This window comes from Canis aureus, chromosome 15, assembly GCF_053574225.1.
Source record: "Canis aureus isolate CA01 chromosome 15, VMU_Caureus_v.1.0, whole genome shotgun sequence".
NCBI classification, from domain to species: Eukaryota; Metazoa; Chordata; class Mammalia; order Carnivora; family Canidae; genus Canis; species Canis aureus.
Genome location: NC_135625.1, coordinates 39,062,108 through 39,079,775, shown reverse-complemented (window position 1 = coordinate 39,079,775; position 17,668 = coordinate 39,062,108). Strand labels below are relative to the sequence as shown.

Genomic DNA, 17,668 nt, shown 5'->3' with positions numbered 1-17,668 from the left:
TCTTGTAGGCTCCTAAATTGTTATGAGAGTAAACAAAGTGAACAATTTGTTAGAGGGTGGGGGAACGTGGTGGATAGCACTCTCCGTTGTCTGATCAGAAAGAAGTCTGTGGTTGGATCTGGTGGCTGCTCTCTCTGCTGCCCCTTTTAGCATGCTCTCTAGTTGGGACTACTTACATTAACCAAGGAGATCAGTGCCTAGTGTCTACATACTTTTAGGGATTCATGAACATATTTTATTTTTTTTTAAATGATGAGAAACAATTTTTTAGGTTGAAGAAAATGTTTTTTTTTTTAATTTATTTTTTATTGGTGTTCAATTTACTAACATACAGAATAACCCCCAGTGCCGTCACCCATTCACTCGAAAATGTTTTGATATATAATATTAATACATTAATTTTATAGCAATGTAGTCATTAAATATAATTGTAATATAAATATCTAAATATGCATTTAATATATTAATATATAATGGAAAACCATTATATTAATATATAATATATAATTATATAATATGAATGCATTTATTTTTATAACAATATAGTCATAAAGTAGAATTTTAAATTATATGAAATAATTTATATATAATTACAAAATTTATTATTATATAAAATGCATTTATAAAATAAAATTTTAGAATACAAACATTTATTTATTTATTTTTAAAAGATTTTATATATTTATTTGAGAGACAGAGAGAGAGTGTGTGAGAGTGAGCATGAGAGAGAGAGAGCACACGAGCAGTGGAGAGGGACAGAGGGAGAAGCAGACTCCCCACCGAGCAGGGAACCTGATGTGGGACTTGATCCCAGGATCCCGGGATGGTGACTTAAGGCAAAGGCAGATGCTTAACTGACAGAGCCAAACAGGGGCCCTAAAATATAAACATTTAAATACGCATTTTAATAGTTAACTTTTTTTAATAGAGGAAAGGCAAAACATCTAGGTTTGCCTTTTCATGATGTGGCCCTACTCCTCAGGATGGCAGCTATTTGCCACTGGGCAGAGGAAAAAGCCTTCGGAGTAGCCAACCCTTGAAATGAGGCTGGACTGAGGGGAGAAGCATGGAGGGCATTTCCAGATGTGGGTCTGTGAGAGAATAGTTGAGTCTGGGGGACACAAGACATGTGAACTCTCTAGAAGGTGAAGGGTCTGTTGAGAAGGAATGCCGGTTGGGGTTCATTTCCAGACAGACTAGACCAGGAAATGATTTGTGGTGTCACAGCGGATGCCCCCTGGTGCAGTTTCCTGGTGTACTGTGGCAGGTGCCCTATTGTTCACTAACATCCAATCTCCTCTCCCTTTAGTGGTAGCCTTGTCTGGTGCATTGAATTGTATCTTTTGGAAAGATATGTCCAAGTCCTAACTCTTGGTAGCTGTGAATGTGACCCTGTGTGGAAATAGTGTCTTAGCAGTATGATTTCCTGTTGAAGATGACTGGTCTCTCTCTCTCTCTCTCTTTTTTTTTTTTAAGATTTTATTTATTTATTCACGAGAGACACACAGAAAAGGCAGAGACGTAGGCAGAGGGAGAAGCAGGCTCCCTGTGAGGAGCCCAATGTGGAACTTGATCCCAGGACCCCAGGATCAGGACCTGAGCCGAAGGCAGACGCTCAACCACTGAGCCACCCAGTCATCCTGATGGTTGGTGTCTTTATAAGAGGAAAAGAAAGGAAGGTTGGATCCTGAGACCCAGAGGCCATCTGACAGTGGTGTCAGAAATTGGAATGATTCAGTCGCAAGGTGAGAACACTAAGGATTGTCAACGGCCACCAGAAGCTAGGGAAGAGGGCAGGGAGGGTCTCTCCCTCAGAGCCTCAGTTGGGCTGATGCCTTTATTTTGGATTTATGGTTTCTTGAACTGTGAGAAAATAAATCTCTGTTGTTTAAATCACTCAGTTTGTGGTACTGTGTGATGGCAGCCCAAGGAAACCAATATATGCCCCCCAATTGTGCTATGCATATGGCCACTCAAAATATGACTACATCTCCCAGCTTCCCTTGCAGCTAGGTATTGAAGTTCCTTACTACTTGGTTCTAGTCATTGGGATGTGCACTCCAGGATTGTGTACAACTTTCCAGTTACACCTTTAAGCATAAGGAAAAAGTGGTGCCTTGCCTTGCTCTTTCTGCTTTCTTCTGGCTGGAATGTACACAGAATGGTGGAGCTCCAGTAGCCAGCTTAAATTACAAAATGGAAACCACATGTTGAGTCTGTGAGGGGCTCAAGGAAGGGCTTGAAGGAACCTGGAGCCCTGATATTGTGGCTCTGCCTTACTGTCCCGGATTATTTACACTTCAATTCTTACATGCGGAGGAAATGAACTATCATGCTTAAGCCACCATTACTTTGACTTTTATTAGAGCAGCTGAATGTTTTCTCTAAGGAATACAGTTCTATTCCAGAGTCCTGCTTTGTTGCAGCCCCTGTCAGATACTGATATTTGAAAAGGACATCTGGTCTTACTGTCAATAGGACCAATGTTTTGAGTTTTTTTTTTCTCCTTCCTTGATGATGGGAACAGACTGCATTTAGTTGATTCTCCTCCCAACGCCAGACATAGCTTCTCCATCTGATGGGACACATGTAAGCATGGGTCAGGGCCAGGAGGAAGATCATTGCCAGGATAAATCTCCTCATAGGGTTTGAATATACAGCCTTGACCTCATAATCATTCACATTTATCAGGCGCCGCCTTTCACTCAGCAGATTTCTAGCTAGATTTGGGTGCTCTGGCATCCCGTAATCCTGTTCCTATCAGAACAGGTAGAGCAAAGAATAAGCTGCTTCCAGTAACCAGCTCTTCTTTTCTGGGAGCAGAAATGCCCTTTATAGTGTTAATCTTGCATGTGTTTTTTTTTTTTTTTTTTTAAATGGTCCCTTTCTATTTCTGCATGAGAAATGTTGGGAAAGCTTCTCAGGGTAAGACCTGTGCAGTGCATGGGTGCACACGTGCAGGAGTGCCTGCAGGAAGGTGAGCAGTGATGTGCAATGCGATGAAGAAAGATTCACCCTTTCCTGGCCTTGGCACCGTTTAATTCTCAAGACAATCCTGAGAGGTAAGAATTATTCTTTGTATCTTACATATGCATAAACCAATAGATGCATAGCTTGACCGCCAGTGAACAGCAGAGCAATGAACTTTTCCATACAAACGAATCACATCGTTTGTTATGACTGTAAAGCATTAATGGGAAAGTAGAAATTCTAGAAATTTTTGCCTAATCTGATTATGGAACTGGCCACTCTGGAAATACAAGCAGAAAAGTATCTTTGGGGACCTGTGTTACTTAGGTTTTTCCTCCACACAAAGTTTACTTCTGCCTCCTTGGCCCTCCTCATCTTCTTGCACACTCAACAGTGACAATAGCAATCACACGCCTCTGGTTGTGTTAGAGAACATGAATTTCCAGACTCATGAAACTGGTGAAAGTTTTTGTTCTAACCTAATGATCGTGTTTGTAATTTGTTTCCTTGTTTTCTAGAATGTCCGTTCTTTCAGCGACAGTACTGATTTTGAAATTAACATTCTAGGCTCTTTTTATCCATAAAAATCTTATTTGCATTAGCATAATTTCATTACACAAAAGCTTGAATTTGCACGTGGGCCAAGTAAAAAGGGAAGTTTTTTTTAAAGTAACGTTAACTTCCTAGTTAAAAACGAACAACTTAGAATAACATTTGAGTGTGTTGCCATCTTCTCATTTCTCTATAATTAACGATATGTAATATCATTGCGATGAAACTTTGTATTTTATGTCACATACACAAAGGAGTCTGTTTCTATAGATGGGTTTAGCTGTGTGCTCATGAACCACACACAGACATTTACACACTCATACACATTTGGCTCCCCTCTTTTCCCTTTTTACTTTATGATAAAGACTCCTCTCTTCCTTCCTCTTCAGCTTGCAAATTGGCAGTGAGAGAATGAGAAGTGCTGTCCCTCTCCCTGGGGCTGACTTCACTTTGCACCAGTGTTCTCATGTTCCAAGGAGAGCTGGAGAAATGTCACCTGAATGTTTCGTGGGGGCAATGCTGCCCTCCATTCCCATTGTGGGAAGAGGAACTCTGGCTCGGCCGAATGTCTTCTTGATGTCTCCTGATGGGGCAGCCCCCAAAGCCTGCAGTTCTTCCTTCTGGGGGTCATTAAGTTCTAGAGGGTACAATGTGATCTTTTTCATTTTGCCTTCCTCACCCTTGCAACCCCTCCCTGCTCACTTTCAGAATTTCAGAACAAAGCTCTTTGGGGAATACAGTAAGTGTTGGGAAGGATAACTGATACTATTGATTTTTAAAAACAGATTTATTGGGGTGCCTGGGTGGCTCAGTCGGTTAAGTGCCTGCCTTTGGCTCAGGTCACGATCTCAGGGTCCTGGGATTGAGCCCCGTGTCAGGCTGCCTGCTCCGCAAGGAGTCTGTTTCTCCCTCTCCCTCTGCCTCCCCTGCTTTGTGTTCACTCTTTCTCAAATAAATAAATAAAGTCTTTAAGAAAAATAAAAAAATAAAACAGATTTATTGAGGCATAATTTACATACCATAAAATTCATCCATTTTAAGTGTATAGTTGAATGAGTTCAGTAAACTTATACAGTTGTACAATCATCCTTATGTTTAGTTTTAGAACGTTTTCATCACCCCCAGGAGGTTTTAGAACATTTTCATCACCCCCAAGGTCTCCTGGTGCCCGTTTAAAGTCAGCCTCCACAGCCACCTGTAGTCCCAGTCAACCACTGATCTACTTTATTTCTATAGATTTTCCCTCACTAGAAATATCATGTTAATGGGACCATTAAGTAAACATTTACTCTTTTATGCTTTGCTTCTTTAATTTAATTTGGCCTAATTTTTTTTTTTTTTGAGATTCAACCATATTGTTTCAGGTTACAGTAGTTTCCTTTTTACTGCTGAATAAAACTATTCCAATGTGCGATTGTACTCCATTTTGTTTATCCATTCATTTGTTGATGGCTGGCTGGCTTTCTTCTGCCTTCAGTGAATAATGTGGGCTATAAGCATTAATGGCTATAGCAAATAATGTTGCTATGAACCTGGGTGTGCAAGTGTATGTTGTGAGTCTCTGCTTTTACTTCTTTTGGGTATATACCTAGAAGTGGAATTGCTGGATCACACAGTAATTATGTGTTTAATTTTTTTGAGGAATCATTGTACCATTTTCTATAGCAGTGCGCCATTTTACTTCCTACCATTAATGAACAGAGGATCCAATTTTCCTCTGTCCTTGCCAACACTTGCTATTTTCTGTTTTTTTTAAACCTTTATTTTATAATAGCTGTCAAATGGGTGTAGAGTGATATCTCATTGTGTTTGATTTGCATTTCTCTACTGATTAGTGATATTGGGCATCTTTTCATGTGCTTATTGATGGTTTGTGGAACTTTTGAGAAATGCGTACTCAAGGCCTTTGCCCAGTTTTGAATTGGGTTTGTTGTTGAGTTGTAATAGCTCTTTATATGTATTCTGAATATCAATCTTTGACCAAATACATGATTCATTAATATTTCCTCCCATTTTGTAGGTCTCTTTTCCCTCTGTTGATAGTGTCTATTGATGCACAAAAGTTTTCAGTCTGATGAATTAAGCTTATTTATTTTTTCTTTTGCGGTTTTTGGTGGGTTTTTGGTGCCATTGCCAAACCCAATACCATGAAGATTTCCCTCTGTTTTCTTCTAAGAGTTTTATAGATTTAGCTCTTTTCTTTGGGCTGTTGATCTGCTCTGAGTTAATTTTTGCATATGGCATAGGTAAGTGTCCAACCTCATTAATTTGCATGTGGATATCCAGTTTTCCCAACAACATTTGTTGGACTGTTGAATGGTTTTGGCATCTTTGTCAAAAATCATTGACCGTATATTCTAGGGTTTATTTCTGGACTCTGCATTCTGTTCTGTTGGTCTATATGTCTGTCTTTATGTTGGTGCCACACTGTTTTGATTATCATAGCTTTGTAGTATGTGTTGAAATCAGAATGTGTGAAACCTCCTCCAATCTTGTTCTTCTTTTTCAAAATTGCTTTGGTTATTTGGGGTTCCCTGAGATGTCATATGAATTTTAGGATAGATTTTTCTATTTCTGCAAAAACAGTATTGGGGTTTTGATAGAGATTTGATAGATTTTGCTGAATCTGTCAAATACTTTGAGCAGTATTGTCATCTTCCCATTATTATGTCTTCTAGTCCATGAGCAGGAATGTCTTTCCATTTTTGTATCTTTAAAATTTTTTCTTTTAAATATTTTTTTTTTTTTTTAAGTAATCTCTACACTCAATGTGGGGCTTGAACTTATGTCAAGAGTTGCATGCTATACTGACTGAGCCAGCCAGGCACCCCTGTATCTTCTTTAATTTCTTTTAGGAATGTTTTGTAGCTTTCAGTGTACAAGTCCTTTGCCTGCTTGGTTAAATTTATTCCTAAGGATTTTACTCTTTTAATGTTATTGTAAATAAAATTGTTTTCTTAGTTTCTTATTTGGATTGTTCATTGTTAGCTTATAGAGGTGCAACTGTTTTTTTTTTGTTGTTGTTCCCCTTGTAACTTTTAAGACCTTCATTTGCTATCATTTGACATCTAGAATTTCTTTTGAAAAATTTCACCCATTCTGATTCCCGTTTCTTTATATGCACTTGCTCCCTCCACTTCCCACCTTGACCCATGGAATTTTTATGGATAATTCTGTTTATCTTGGATGTTCTGAAATTTTATAATGATGTTCCTCAATGTGGATCCCCCGCCCCATTCATTATACTAGTCACTCAGAGTGTCCTTATTCCTTTAGTTCTGGGAGATTTTATTTGATTTTTCCACTAATAATTTTCTTCCTGTGAATGTTTCTCTTCTATCTTTATTAAATTCTTATGCTTTGGATTTTCACCCTTTGGGTTTATACCAGGTTTTTATATGTTCTCTAGCTCAATTTTCTACTCTATTGTCATTTAGTTTTAATTTATAGGGAATTTCCTTAACTTTTAAATTTAGCCCTTTTGAATAATGTTACTTTGGTTCTCAATTTTAATTTTTAAGAGTTCTTTCTTATTTTCAAGTTGGGCCTTTTGAATAGCATTATACTTTTTGCTTTATGGTTGAAAATCATTGTCTCTCTTGAGGATATTATTGTTTGGTCTACTTTTCCTCAGAATTCTTTTTCTCATGTTTGTGTTTGATTGTATCTTCTATGAGAAGGATTTCCTTAAGAGTCTGATGATCCTCGGCTCTCTGTTCACACTTCAATGGAGGCTGTTTGTGTGAAGGCGGAGGGGCTTCACTGGGGAGAGTCCAGATCAGGTTGCAGTGACCCTTTGCACTACACCTCTCCAGTGTCAGTATGTGGGGGGTCTTTTTTCCCATCCAATCTCCTGCTTCTGAGTCCTGTTGGTGTGTGTGAGGGTGTGCTTGCCTGCTTACATTTTAGAAACAGTGCAGGAAAGGGTGGAGGGTCGTATGCCTCACTATGTAAAGAGTAGACCTTCACTGAATTCCCTTATTTTTACTCTATTCCTAGCTCCTGTCCTTTGATGAACCCATCTGCCTGAATTCAGATGTCTTTGGTTAATTTTTTTTTTTTTTTCAGAGAAAAGACTTCCAGTTTCCTTGGGTAATAGGGAAGCTAGATGCTTGTGCTGGTGAGGATTCCTGGGAAGTCCATGCACTCCTAATACAGACTTGTAATTACTTGCCTTCCTTCCACTTTGGTTCTAATATCCACAGGCTTGTTGGCTGAAAGTTTGCATACACCACATCATTTTGAACATTTTGGCTTTGTATTTAATATCTGGTGGGGCAAGCCTTCTCCCACCCATCTGAATTTACTTGGCTAGTCTCAGACATTGATTTTTAATACAGATTTTTAAAAAATCACTGAGTATTTCTATGGAGTTATACAAATCTGTACATATTTTATGATAATTTAGTTTCTCAAATAATCCTGTTGGGATTCTAATTGAATTCCTATTTTTAAAAAAATGATTTTATGTATTTATTTGACACACAGAGAGAGAGCGAGCACTTCTAGTGCCTTGTAAGGGCCTGGAACATGTTAAGCTTTCAAAAAACCCCTGTTAAATAGAAATAAACCTCTGATTCCATTGCCTATGCTCTCCCTATTACACCATTCTATCTGATTTGTACTCAGATTGCAGAGCCAGCTGGTAGCAGAACCAGAAGAACTCAGGTGTCATAACTCACCACTCTGTACTTTTTATACCACACTTATACCTGTAAAACAATTCTTAGCAGTTATACACAGTCCAGCATAAGGGCTGTGCCAGTGTGAATGGAAGGTGATAAAGTCATGGAAGTCAAAGTGTTTTAAAATCCCAGAGAAATATCTCTGCCTAGGTCAATCTGTCCCACTCCTAGAACAAGCTCCCGGGTGGGTGGGCAGGACCGGCAGGTGATACCTCCAGTTCGGACGGGTACATTTATGGTGGGGCTGAGGGAATATTATCAAACTTATTTATGTTTTCCCATAGGAAGAGCCATATTTCAATGGCATGAATATGAGTGCAAAAGTAGGATGGTTTATCTGCCACGTCTGATCCATGTGGAGTTTCAGTAATAAAGTTTATTAGTGCCCCTGATTTAATATGACACATTTCCAGTGCAAATTACTCTGAGATCATCGTGTTCATAAAATATGACAGAAATCTTTTAAGTGTGAGCATAAGTTCTGAATTAATTTAATAACCCAGTCTGGAAAAAGGCATGTGGTTTAAAACATAACATTATGCACTGGGCTCTTACATTTCTCTTCCACCCACCCCTACTTCCCATGCCACTTTGGAAAAGCCCTTCTTTATGTCTTGGGTCATCTGACCTTTTGTCAGAGCTCAGGGTTTTACCTTTTCAAAGAGGTTTGAAAAAGGACGTGCTAGTGCGGCCAAGGCAAGAGGGTCCATTCCTCCGGACATTGGGGCTCCTGAGCACAGCTGGTTTTACTTCTTAATAGTTCCTGCCCCATGGGGATGGACAGGGACTGATGTGAAAATGGTTCTTAGCCTCTATGATTTATGCTCTTTAGTGGGCTGGGAGGTGGGTGGGAGAGTGAGCATGGCATAGACAGGACATTAGAGAGACACAGTTGCGAGGAGCATGAACAAAACCCCCCTCCATCTTTCCAGATGGAAAAAAAATTACAGCAGCAGGACACATGCCCCAACTCTCAAATGCATATAAAATCACTGCAAGTTGTAAAATATAAGTCATGGTTCTATTTATCTTGTGGCAGGGTAAAAAAACCAAATGAACAAACACAATTTTCATCAAGATAGAAAACAGAAATGAAGACAAAGCATGAGCTGTTTGGTGTAACTTGACCAACATTCAGCCTTCTGTCTTGGGCATGGACCTATGACTGCCATGGCAAAGAAATCTGTAACCCACACTCCCCACTCCTGCTCAAATATTTTAGGGCTTGGGATGGATTCCTTGCTCACCAACTAACTCACTTCCTGGGTAATCCTATTTTTTTCTGGGATCTCAAGGTCTCCCTTTTTCCTGTCCAAATAGGCTGAGAAACAGGACCAAAGGAACTCTGAGTCCTCCTTAGACGTGCCCTGAGGTAGTCCTTTGTTGTGTTTCCTATTTTGGCATCAAAATTGTGAATGGAAGGGCCACCTGAATGCCCGATGATTAGACTCCTTCTGACTGTGGTGCTTCCAGCACTAAAACAGAGCAGCATGTTCCAAATGATTAGCATCTCAGAGGTGGCTGCCCACAGCTCAGAAGGGATGTCATCTCACCGTCCTAATTTTGCCCAAGAGGCTCCATGGAAGGTAAATTTTCTTATTTCAGATTTTCCTCATCACCCCTAGAAATTGCCCACAGCGAGAGTTCTAAGCAGGTTTAGCAGGAGACCTCACACAATTTCTTCTAGGGAGAAGCCAGAAGAGTGATAGTAGCCCCTCCTTCAACAAGGGGGAGCTGTGGGAGGAACCTTCCTGGCTGAGGAAGCCACACTCCACAACCCCACGCCTGACTGGCCTCTGGTGCTGAGCCTCTTCCTCCTCTGTGCCTTGGTCCCCCTAAGCCCCCTGGCTGGGTGCCTTCTGCTGATTTCTGAAGCTTTCCCCTCCTTCAGAGAACAACTGGAGTCCCACCTCCTACATAAACTCCAAAAAGCAGCCAACAATGATGCTTTTCACTGGTCTCCCATTGTTATTGCTTAACATAGACATTTGGCACTTGGTGATATTCCAGTGAGCTTTTATACTGTGTGTTGTCTTATTTTGTTCTCTAATTATTTCCTGTGGGTGAGTCTTGTCTGATCAGCCAGGCTATAAATGCCAAGCCCCATCCAGGGGCTCGTAGTGCTGGGAGGGAGTGAATTCATGGGAGAAGATCAGAGTCTGGTTGTGGGATGAGAGTCGGGGCTAGGGAAGGGCCAGCCTTCCTGAGGAATGAGGTGTACTCTCAGCTGGGTAGGGGCTGAAGAGCCCCGAAACAAGGAAGGGCTCTCCTCTGGTTTCCCTCATGCTCCTTCGTTCCCTCCACACTGGGGACAAACAGACCACACTCCCATCTTTTCTCAGGACCTCTGGTCTCTGGGTTTTTCTCCTGCTTTCTCCCTCCTGCTACAGCACTTGGATCCCTCATTTCCTTCCTCAAGAATCAGCTCCAATGGCATCTTTTCCTGTACACAAAAAGCTCCTTAAAGTTGCTTCATAAGTATTTTTTCAAAATTCAATGAAGTGCCAGACAATGTGCCAGGAGCTGGAGATACAGAGAGGAGTGGGATATAAGCTTTACCCTTAGGAAGTCTGGAACCTGGTGGGTGAGACAGACACAGAAACAGTGACAACACAATGTGACAAACATGACAGTGGAAATGAGAGTGGCGAGCAGAGGTGGTCCAGAGGGGTAGCTGACTCTTTCTGGAGTAAGTGGGGGCGGGGCCTGGTCAGGGAAGACCTCATCAAGGAAGTGGCAAATGGTTAGGTTCTGAAGAGTGGCCCAGGTTCACCAGTTAGATCGCCAGGTGGTGGGGGGGAGAAAGGTATTGGGGGGGGGGGAGGCTGAGTACCACACACAGCAGGAGGCACCATGGGTTTGGGAGGCTTATCAGGTGTGGTTTGGGGTCGCTGTGGCACCAGGTATGGGGAGAAGGGGCGGGTGAGGTGGAGATGAGTCTGGAGTAGCTGGCAGCAGCTGGATCGCAGGAGGTTTTTATAACAACAAGTGTGGGTCCTGTAGTTGTAGGACATGCGGAGGCCTTTGAGGGCTTAAGGAAAATTATGTCAGGAAGGTTGTAGCAAATCCGTAAGGGAGTAGTGACACACAAGACAAGAGAGGGAAGAATCTTAAAAAGGAGTGGTATGGCAATAGCAAACATTTGAAGGAGGTTAGGTTACCTGAGGAATGAGTCCTATCAGTGGGTGTGACAGTGAGGAGCTTTCTGGTGTCCTCCAGGGGAGCTGTTCCCATGGACAGGTGGGGGCAGAGACAGTCTGCAGTGGGCTGAGGGGGGATTGGAGGGCAGGTGGGGAGGGGGGAAACCAGCTTGGTAAAACCAACTTGACCAAGAAAGGGAGGAGAGCTATGGGGGTGTTAGCTAGAGACCGCCGTGCCTGGGAAGATTTCCTACACAGGATTTGTATCTGCTCCACCTCTGGAGGTCACCTGCTGCCCCCAGTACCTATCACACAGTATCAGACACATAGTAGATATTCAGTAATGGTGGGAAGGACTACTAAATGCATCACGCACATTTCCTGGAAGAGGCTGAAGCAACATCACAGATTTGCTCACCAAGGATTCTTTGCTGTCTAGGGGTGTTCTGGGAAGCAGTTGAAGTCATGAGCTCTGTTCCCAATCACATGCTTTCCTGAAGCACGGAAGGCAGACCGCCAGGGTGTCAACACCTCAGGTCACACCACATAATGCAAAGCCTAATTTGACTTTCAGGCTGATGTCAACATTTTGTTACCTTGCTGAGAAGCCCAGCTTGAAGACTACGTTAATTTACATTTGCCTGTGTTCCAACCATGCGTTCCAGCTCACAGCCTCAGGGCAGACACTGAGGTAGGCATTTCCTGGATGGAGGAGACCCCCTTCCTGGTATGCAGGAGCTGGGTGTGCTTTCAGAGCTCTCTGGGAGAAGTTTCACAAGCTCACCTGGTAGGGTAAACCCACTTAGAACCAGAGAGCCAACCATGGGAGGAAGATCCTCCTTCCACCTGCCTTTCTCTCACCATGAGGTGATGGCATTGTGATGCAGACAGCATGGTTATGGGCTCCCCAGTTTAAGGACTGCCCTTTCTCCAAGTTAAAATCCTTTTCCATGGGGAATTGGACAAATACGTCCAGACTAGAATGTGGGGGAACAGGATTCCTGCCAAATTGGTCACAGGGAAAGCTCACTGGGCTTAGTCACTGTGACACCCACCCAGGTCCAGGTGGAAGAGCCCTCCTGAGAAGGTGTGCATGTTTCTAGGGCCTTGGCTCCTCACCTGTGAGCTTTGGGTGGACATGGGTGACAAGGAAGGATGCGGTGGGGTTAGGAGGTACGCTGTCGCCCATGCCTGCCCCTCTCTCCAGCATCCCAGCCTTGGTTTTGATCACTATTTGCCCTCTTTCCCGTCCCTCAAATGTTGTCCTCATGGTCTCATCTCTTCTTCCCTAGCTTCTCTTCCTGCTCTTAGCGCCAGCAGCATGGATAGCTCCTTCCTTTGTACCTCCTGGTCTAGCTTTATGATTTTTATTCTCATCATTTTTTTTCATGTGTCCGCCTCTATCTTTGAGCTGTGAGTTCCTTCCAGTGAGGCTCTGGGTCCTATGTAACTCAGCAGACCCAGTGTTAGCACAGTGCTTGGGGCCCAGCGCGCTCACTGAAAAGGTGGATGGATTTATAAATATGTCACTGCTTCCATTCTTCAAGGCCCATTTCACTTTTTAAAAAAAATAAAAAAAGATTCATGTATTTATTTTAGAGAAAGAGAGAGTGTGTGTTGAGGGGAGGGGCAGAGGGAGAAGGGGAGACAATCTCGAGCAGACTCCATGCTGAGTGTGGAGTTTGATGTGGGGCTTGATCTCACAACCCTGAGATTGTGACCTGAGCCGAAACCAAGAGTCCATGCTAACCCAATTGAGCCACCTAGGTGCCCCATGGCCCATTTCACTTTCTATTGCCTCTGCCGATTTCTTCCAGACCAACGATCACTCCATTCTTACCATTTATTCAATAAACATTTATTGACCACCTAGTAGTATTTGGTACTATGAATAAATTTGACTAGATTTCTGTCCTCAAGAAATTTTATGAGTAGTTGAGAATAGAGGTAGGTTAATCAGTAGTTAAGTGAGATAGATGCTGTTACAGAGAAACAGTCACAGAATAATAAAGGCCGTTCTTAATAACCTTTGAAAATTTATTTTAGTAAAGGTTTTATCACTTTGGTGCTAGAATAAAATTTTAATGGAGCTGAATGTAAAACCCTGAATTTGCTATTCTGTTGCATCATAGATTAAACATATTTTTTCTAAATTAGAAAATAATGTGCTCATTATAGAAATTCAGAAAAACATAAAAATATAAAGGGGAAATAAAATTATTAACCTACACTCAGCGATAACTACTGTTAACCTTTTGGTGTGTGTTCTTACAGCCTATTTATTATCTCTCTATAACTGTCTTTTTTTATTTTTTATTTTTTTGGGAAAATAAAACACAAAGCTGGCATCCTGAAAATTTCATTCTTTTTTCCTCTTTTATTATGAATACTTTATCATGAAATATTATGAAAAATATGATTATCAGTAACTATGTGATGTGACTGTGCCATGACTAACATGAAAACTATTCTTATTACTTTGGCATTAGACTGTTTTCAATTTTTCTTTATTTTAATTAGCAGGAAAATCTTTGTACAAAGTTGTGTGTTATTTACTTATTTCTTTCCTTTTGGACTATTCATTTTTTTCCTATTGATTTTTTAAAGCCTTTTTACATATTAGGAGCATCTGTCTTCTGACATAGGTATTAAAATATATTTCCTGTTTGTCTATTAATTTTGCTTAGTATCAGAATTTGAAAGCCAGATCTTTGAGGACTTTACCTCTCTCATCTGAAAAGTGAGGAAACTAAAACCAACATATTTAAGTGATTCCCAAATGGCTCATAGGGTTGGGAGCAGAGCATGCCTAGAACCCTTGGTTCTGGGCTTTCGACATATTCTTCAGGAATGCACCAGTACTGACCATATATCACTGTTCTTTGCTTTCCAATGGCGTCATTTGTGTTGGTTTTGCCTTCCTATATGGAGCGCAGGGGTTGTTTCCTACATCTGTTCTCTACCCCATCTGGTTCCCACCCAACCGCTTCCCCTGTTTCCTGCACATTACTTAGCATGTTGCTAACAGTTTGGCGATTATTTAAGCATACTTATTTGTTATAGTACCCTGGGATTTTTATTTTTATTTTTTAAAAGATTTTTACCTATTTATCCATGAGAGACACAGAGAGAGGCAGAGACACAGGCAGAGGGAGAAGGAGGCTCCCTGCAGGAAGCTTTATGCAGGACTCGATCCTTGGACTAGGATCACTACCTGAGCCAGAGGCAGACACTTAACTGCTAAGCCACCAGGAGTCCTTACATTGGTCTTTTTTTTTTAAAAAAAAAATATTTTAGGGACACCGGGGTGGCTCAGCAGTTGAGCGTCTGCCTTTGGCTCGAGGCGTGATCCCGGAGCCCTGGAATTGAGTCACGCGTTGGACTCCCTCATGAAGCCTGCTTCTCCCTCTGCCTGTGTCTCTGCCTCTCTCTCTCTCTCTCTGTGTCTGTCATGAATAAATGCATAAAATCTTTTTAAAAAATATTTTACTTATTTGTTTGAGAGAGACAGAATATGAGCAGGAGGGGCAGAGAGAGAGGGAGAGAGAATCTGAAGCAGACTCCATGCTGAGTACAAGCCCGATGCATGGCTTGATCTTATGATCCTGAGATCATGACCTAAGTTGAAACTAAGAGTCCACTGCTTAGTGGACTGCACCACCCAGGTGTCCCAGTACACTGGCTTTTAAAGAGTTACCAATAATAATGCATAGCATCTCATTCGATGCTCACAACAAATCTGTGAAGAAGGCAAGGCCAACATCACCAACCCTGTTTTATAGAGGAGGAAGTTGAGGATCAGAGAATTTAAGGGACTTGTTCAAGATCTTACAGCTGGACCATGGCAGAACCAGGACTGCAGTAAATCTCTTTTGATGGGGGACTCTTAGTTCTCTCTGCTATACTAAGTTCTCTCTCCCGTAGGCTCCCTTGTTCCTGCCCTAAATGGGACAAAAGACAGATGGGCTGAAGAGGTGGAAGCCAGAGGCCTACTGTTACCTCTTTCCATCTAGGGAGTCAGGATCATGGAGCTAGGGTCTCGACTAGGTTTCTGGATCGAAAAATCTGGAACCCATGATGAGGAGCCAATTTCACAGTTATAAAACCTGCATTAAACAACCACTCTCTGTTCTCCATTTCTCCAGCCCCTGGCACCACTAACTTCCTTTCTGTCTCTAGGGATATACCTGTTCTGGAGATTTCATATACATGGAATCACACAATATGTGACTTTGTGTTTGGCTTCTCTTATTTGGCATAAGATTTTCGAGGATTATCCACCTTGTAGCATGGGTCATTCCTTTTTCCCTTTCTATGCCTGAATAATATTCCATTGTATGGATATGCCACAACTTATTTGCCCATTTATCTGTTGACGGACAGTTGGGTGGTTTCCACTCAGCATGGGTTTTGAAGGACAAGATCCCCTAGAGCCGGAATCACTAGGTTGTCCTAAAAATTAACCTTTTCTAGATCCTATCCCAATCTCTGTTTGAAAATACTTTTTCTCTAGGTAAGAAGATGGAACTCCTCTTGACTCCAGGGGGACATTCTGAGAGCTCAGCTGAGGAGCCGAGGTGTCAAGGCACTGAAGGGCTCCCGTTTTAGGGAATTCCTAGGTCCCTGGTATGGACGGCTGCAGTGATGTGGTGGAGACTGTGGGTTCCATCTCGGCCCAGGGCCACCCTTCTGATCCCCACCTGCAGTCTCTCTCCTCTACTTCGTTAACAGCTTCAATTAGCCCATGAGCTGGAGATGCTTCATCAGCTGCCTGAATCAGCAGCAAAATTAAGCCATCACTTTTATGAACTGCCCGGCGAGTTCTGGGAGGAACTCTGCATATTTTACATTTAATAACTTGCTTCTCGTTTTTATTTATAATGTTAATAATGATTTGGGGGGTGCTCTTGGAGAGTGCAGGGAGAGGGAGACTTTGACACAGAGATGGCAGGACACGTGGCAGAAGGATGACTGCTCTTAGCTCTGTTATCCTGCTCCTGATCCGCATACTCCCAACAGGTGTGAGGGGCAACATCTGCTTCCCAACTCTCCCTACCCCCCGCCCCCCCCCCCCCCCAGGCAGCTGGGGCTTTGGGAGCTTTCCATACTGTTCTTTCTCTGGAGGCTGAATGGTCAGGAGCCAGGGAGGAGTCCTGATTGTGTTCGGCAGCCTCTCTTGGCCTGCTGTTACTGTCTCCCTGTCCTGATGTGGCTCATGGGATCCAGGGGTGCTCAGCAAGCTTTAGGAGAGCCAGTCCATGTAGTGGGCTCCCTCTCACCTCAGACCTGCCCTGATAGCTTCTCCTATGGCCTGTCCATGGGTGGAACAGGTGCCAGATTGGGTGAAGGAAATAGGGTTTTGCTCTAGGAAATGTTTCCTATGGTACCTGTTATTGGAAAATCTCTTAGCATCTTTCCAAATGAGTATTTTAGTGATTGTTTATTCTGGATATGAGAAAAAGAAGGTCCAGAGAGGGGCTAAGTGACCTTCCCAGGTGGCCAGCTAGTGAGCTGTAGCACTGGGGTTGGATGTGGGGCACCGGAAGGGCATGGGTTTCCCATTTCAGGGTGGGATGGTGGGGAAGCTTGGCCTCTTAAATCTGCCCAGCCTGGGTTCAGTTCCCAGCTCTGCCTCTGAATGTTTGTTTGACCTTGGGCAAATTATTTTGCTTCTCTGAGTCTCAGGATGCTCTGCTGTACCACTGGGAAAATCAGAATCTCCATTTTACAGGACTGGTGATTTACCCAAGATCATGTTTGTGAAAGATTCTATAAACTACAAGTTGCCATGCATATCATCATTATGGATTGCCTTCTACTGAGAAGCCTCCTCTGGCACATGGCGTTGTTGGACAGACTCTAGAGAAGGGGTTTGTAACTTTTTTCAGAAAGGGCTAGTAAGGGATGCCCGGTGGCTTAGTGGTTGAAAATCTGCCTTTGGCTCAGGGTATGATTCCGGGGTCCTGGGATCGAGTCCCCCATCAGGGAGCCTGCTTCTCCCTCTGCCTTTGTCTCTGCCTCTCTGTGTCTCTCATGAATAAATAAATAAATAAATAAATAAATAAATAAATAAATAATTTTTTTTTTTTTTTAAAAGAAAGGGCTAGTTAGTAATGATTTTAGGCTTGGCATGCCTCACAGTCTCTGCAGAAAGACTCACCTGTGCAGGTGTAGTTGAAAGCAGCGTTTGACAATATGTAATTGAATGGGTGTGGCTATGTGTTAAAAGAACTTTATTTACAAACACAGGCTATGTAGGTCATAGCTTGTCAACTCCTGCTCCAAAGCAGCATGTTCCCAGGGCTAGGAGCACTGAATTCA

At 42.4% G+C, this 17,668-nt stretch overlaps 1 long non-coding RNA gene across 3 annotated transcripts in view; it reads left to right on the top strand.

Annotated features, from left to right (window-relative positions):
* LOC144284530 (uncharacterized) overlaps positions 1 to 17,668 on the top strand; it is a 48,854-nt gene that overhangs the window by 14,615 nt on the left and 16,571 nt on the right. For 2 of the 3 annotated variants that reach the window (XR_013352966.1, XR_013352964.1), the window contains exon 2: positions 1,477 to 3,062. This is a non-coding gene — a long non-coding RNA (uncharacterized LOC144284530). The remainder of the gene's footprint in view (positions 1 to 1,476; positions 3,063 to 17,668) is intronic. The other variant, XR_013352965.1, reaches the window with a different exon arrangement.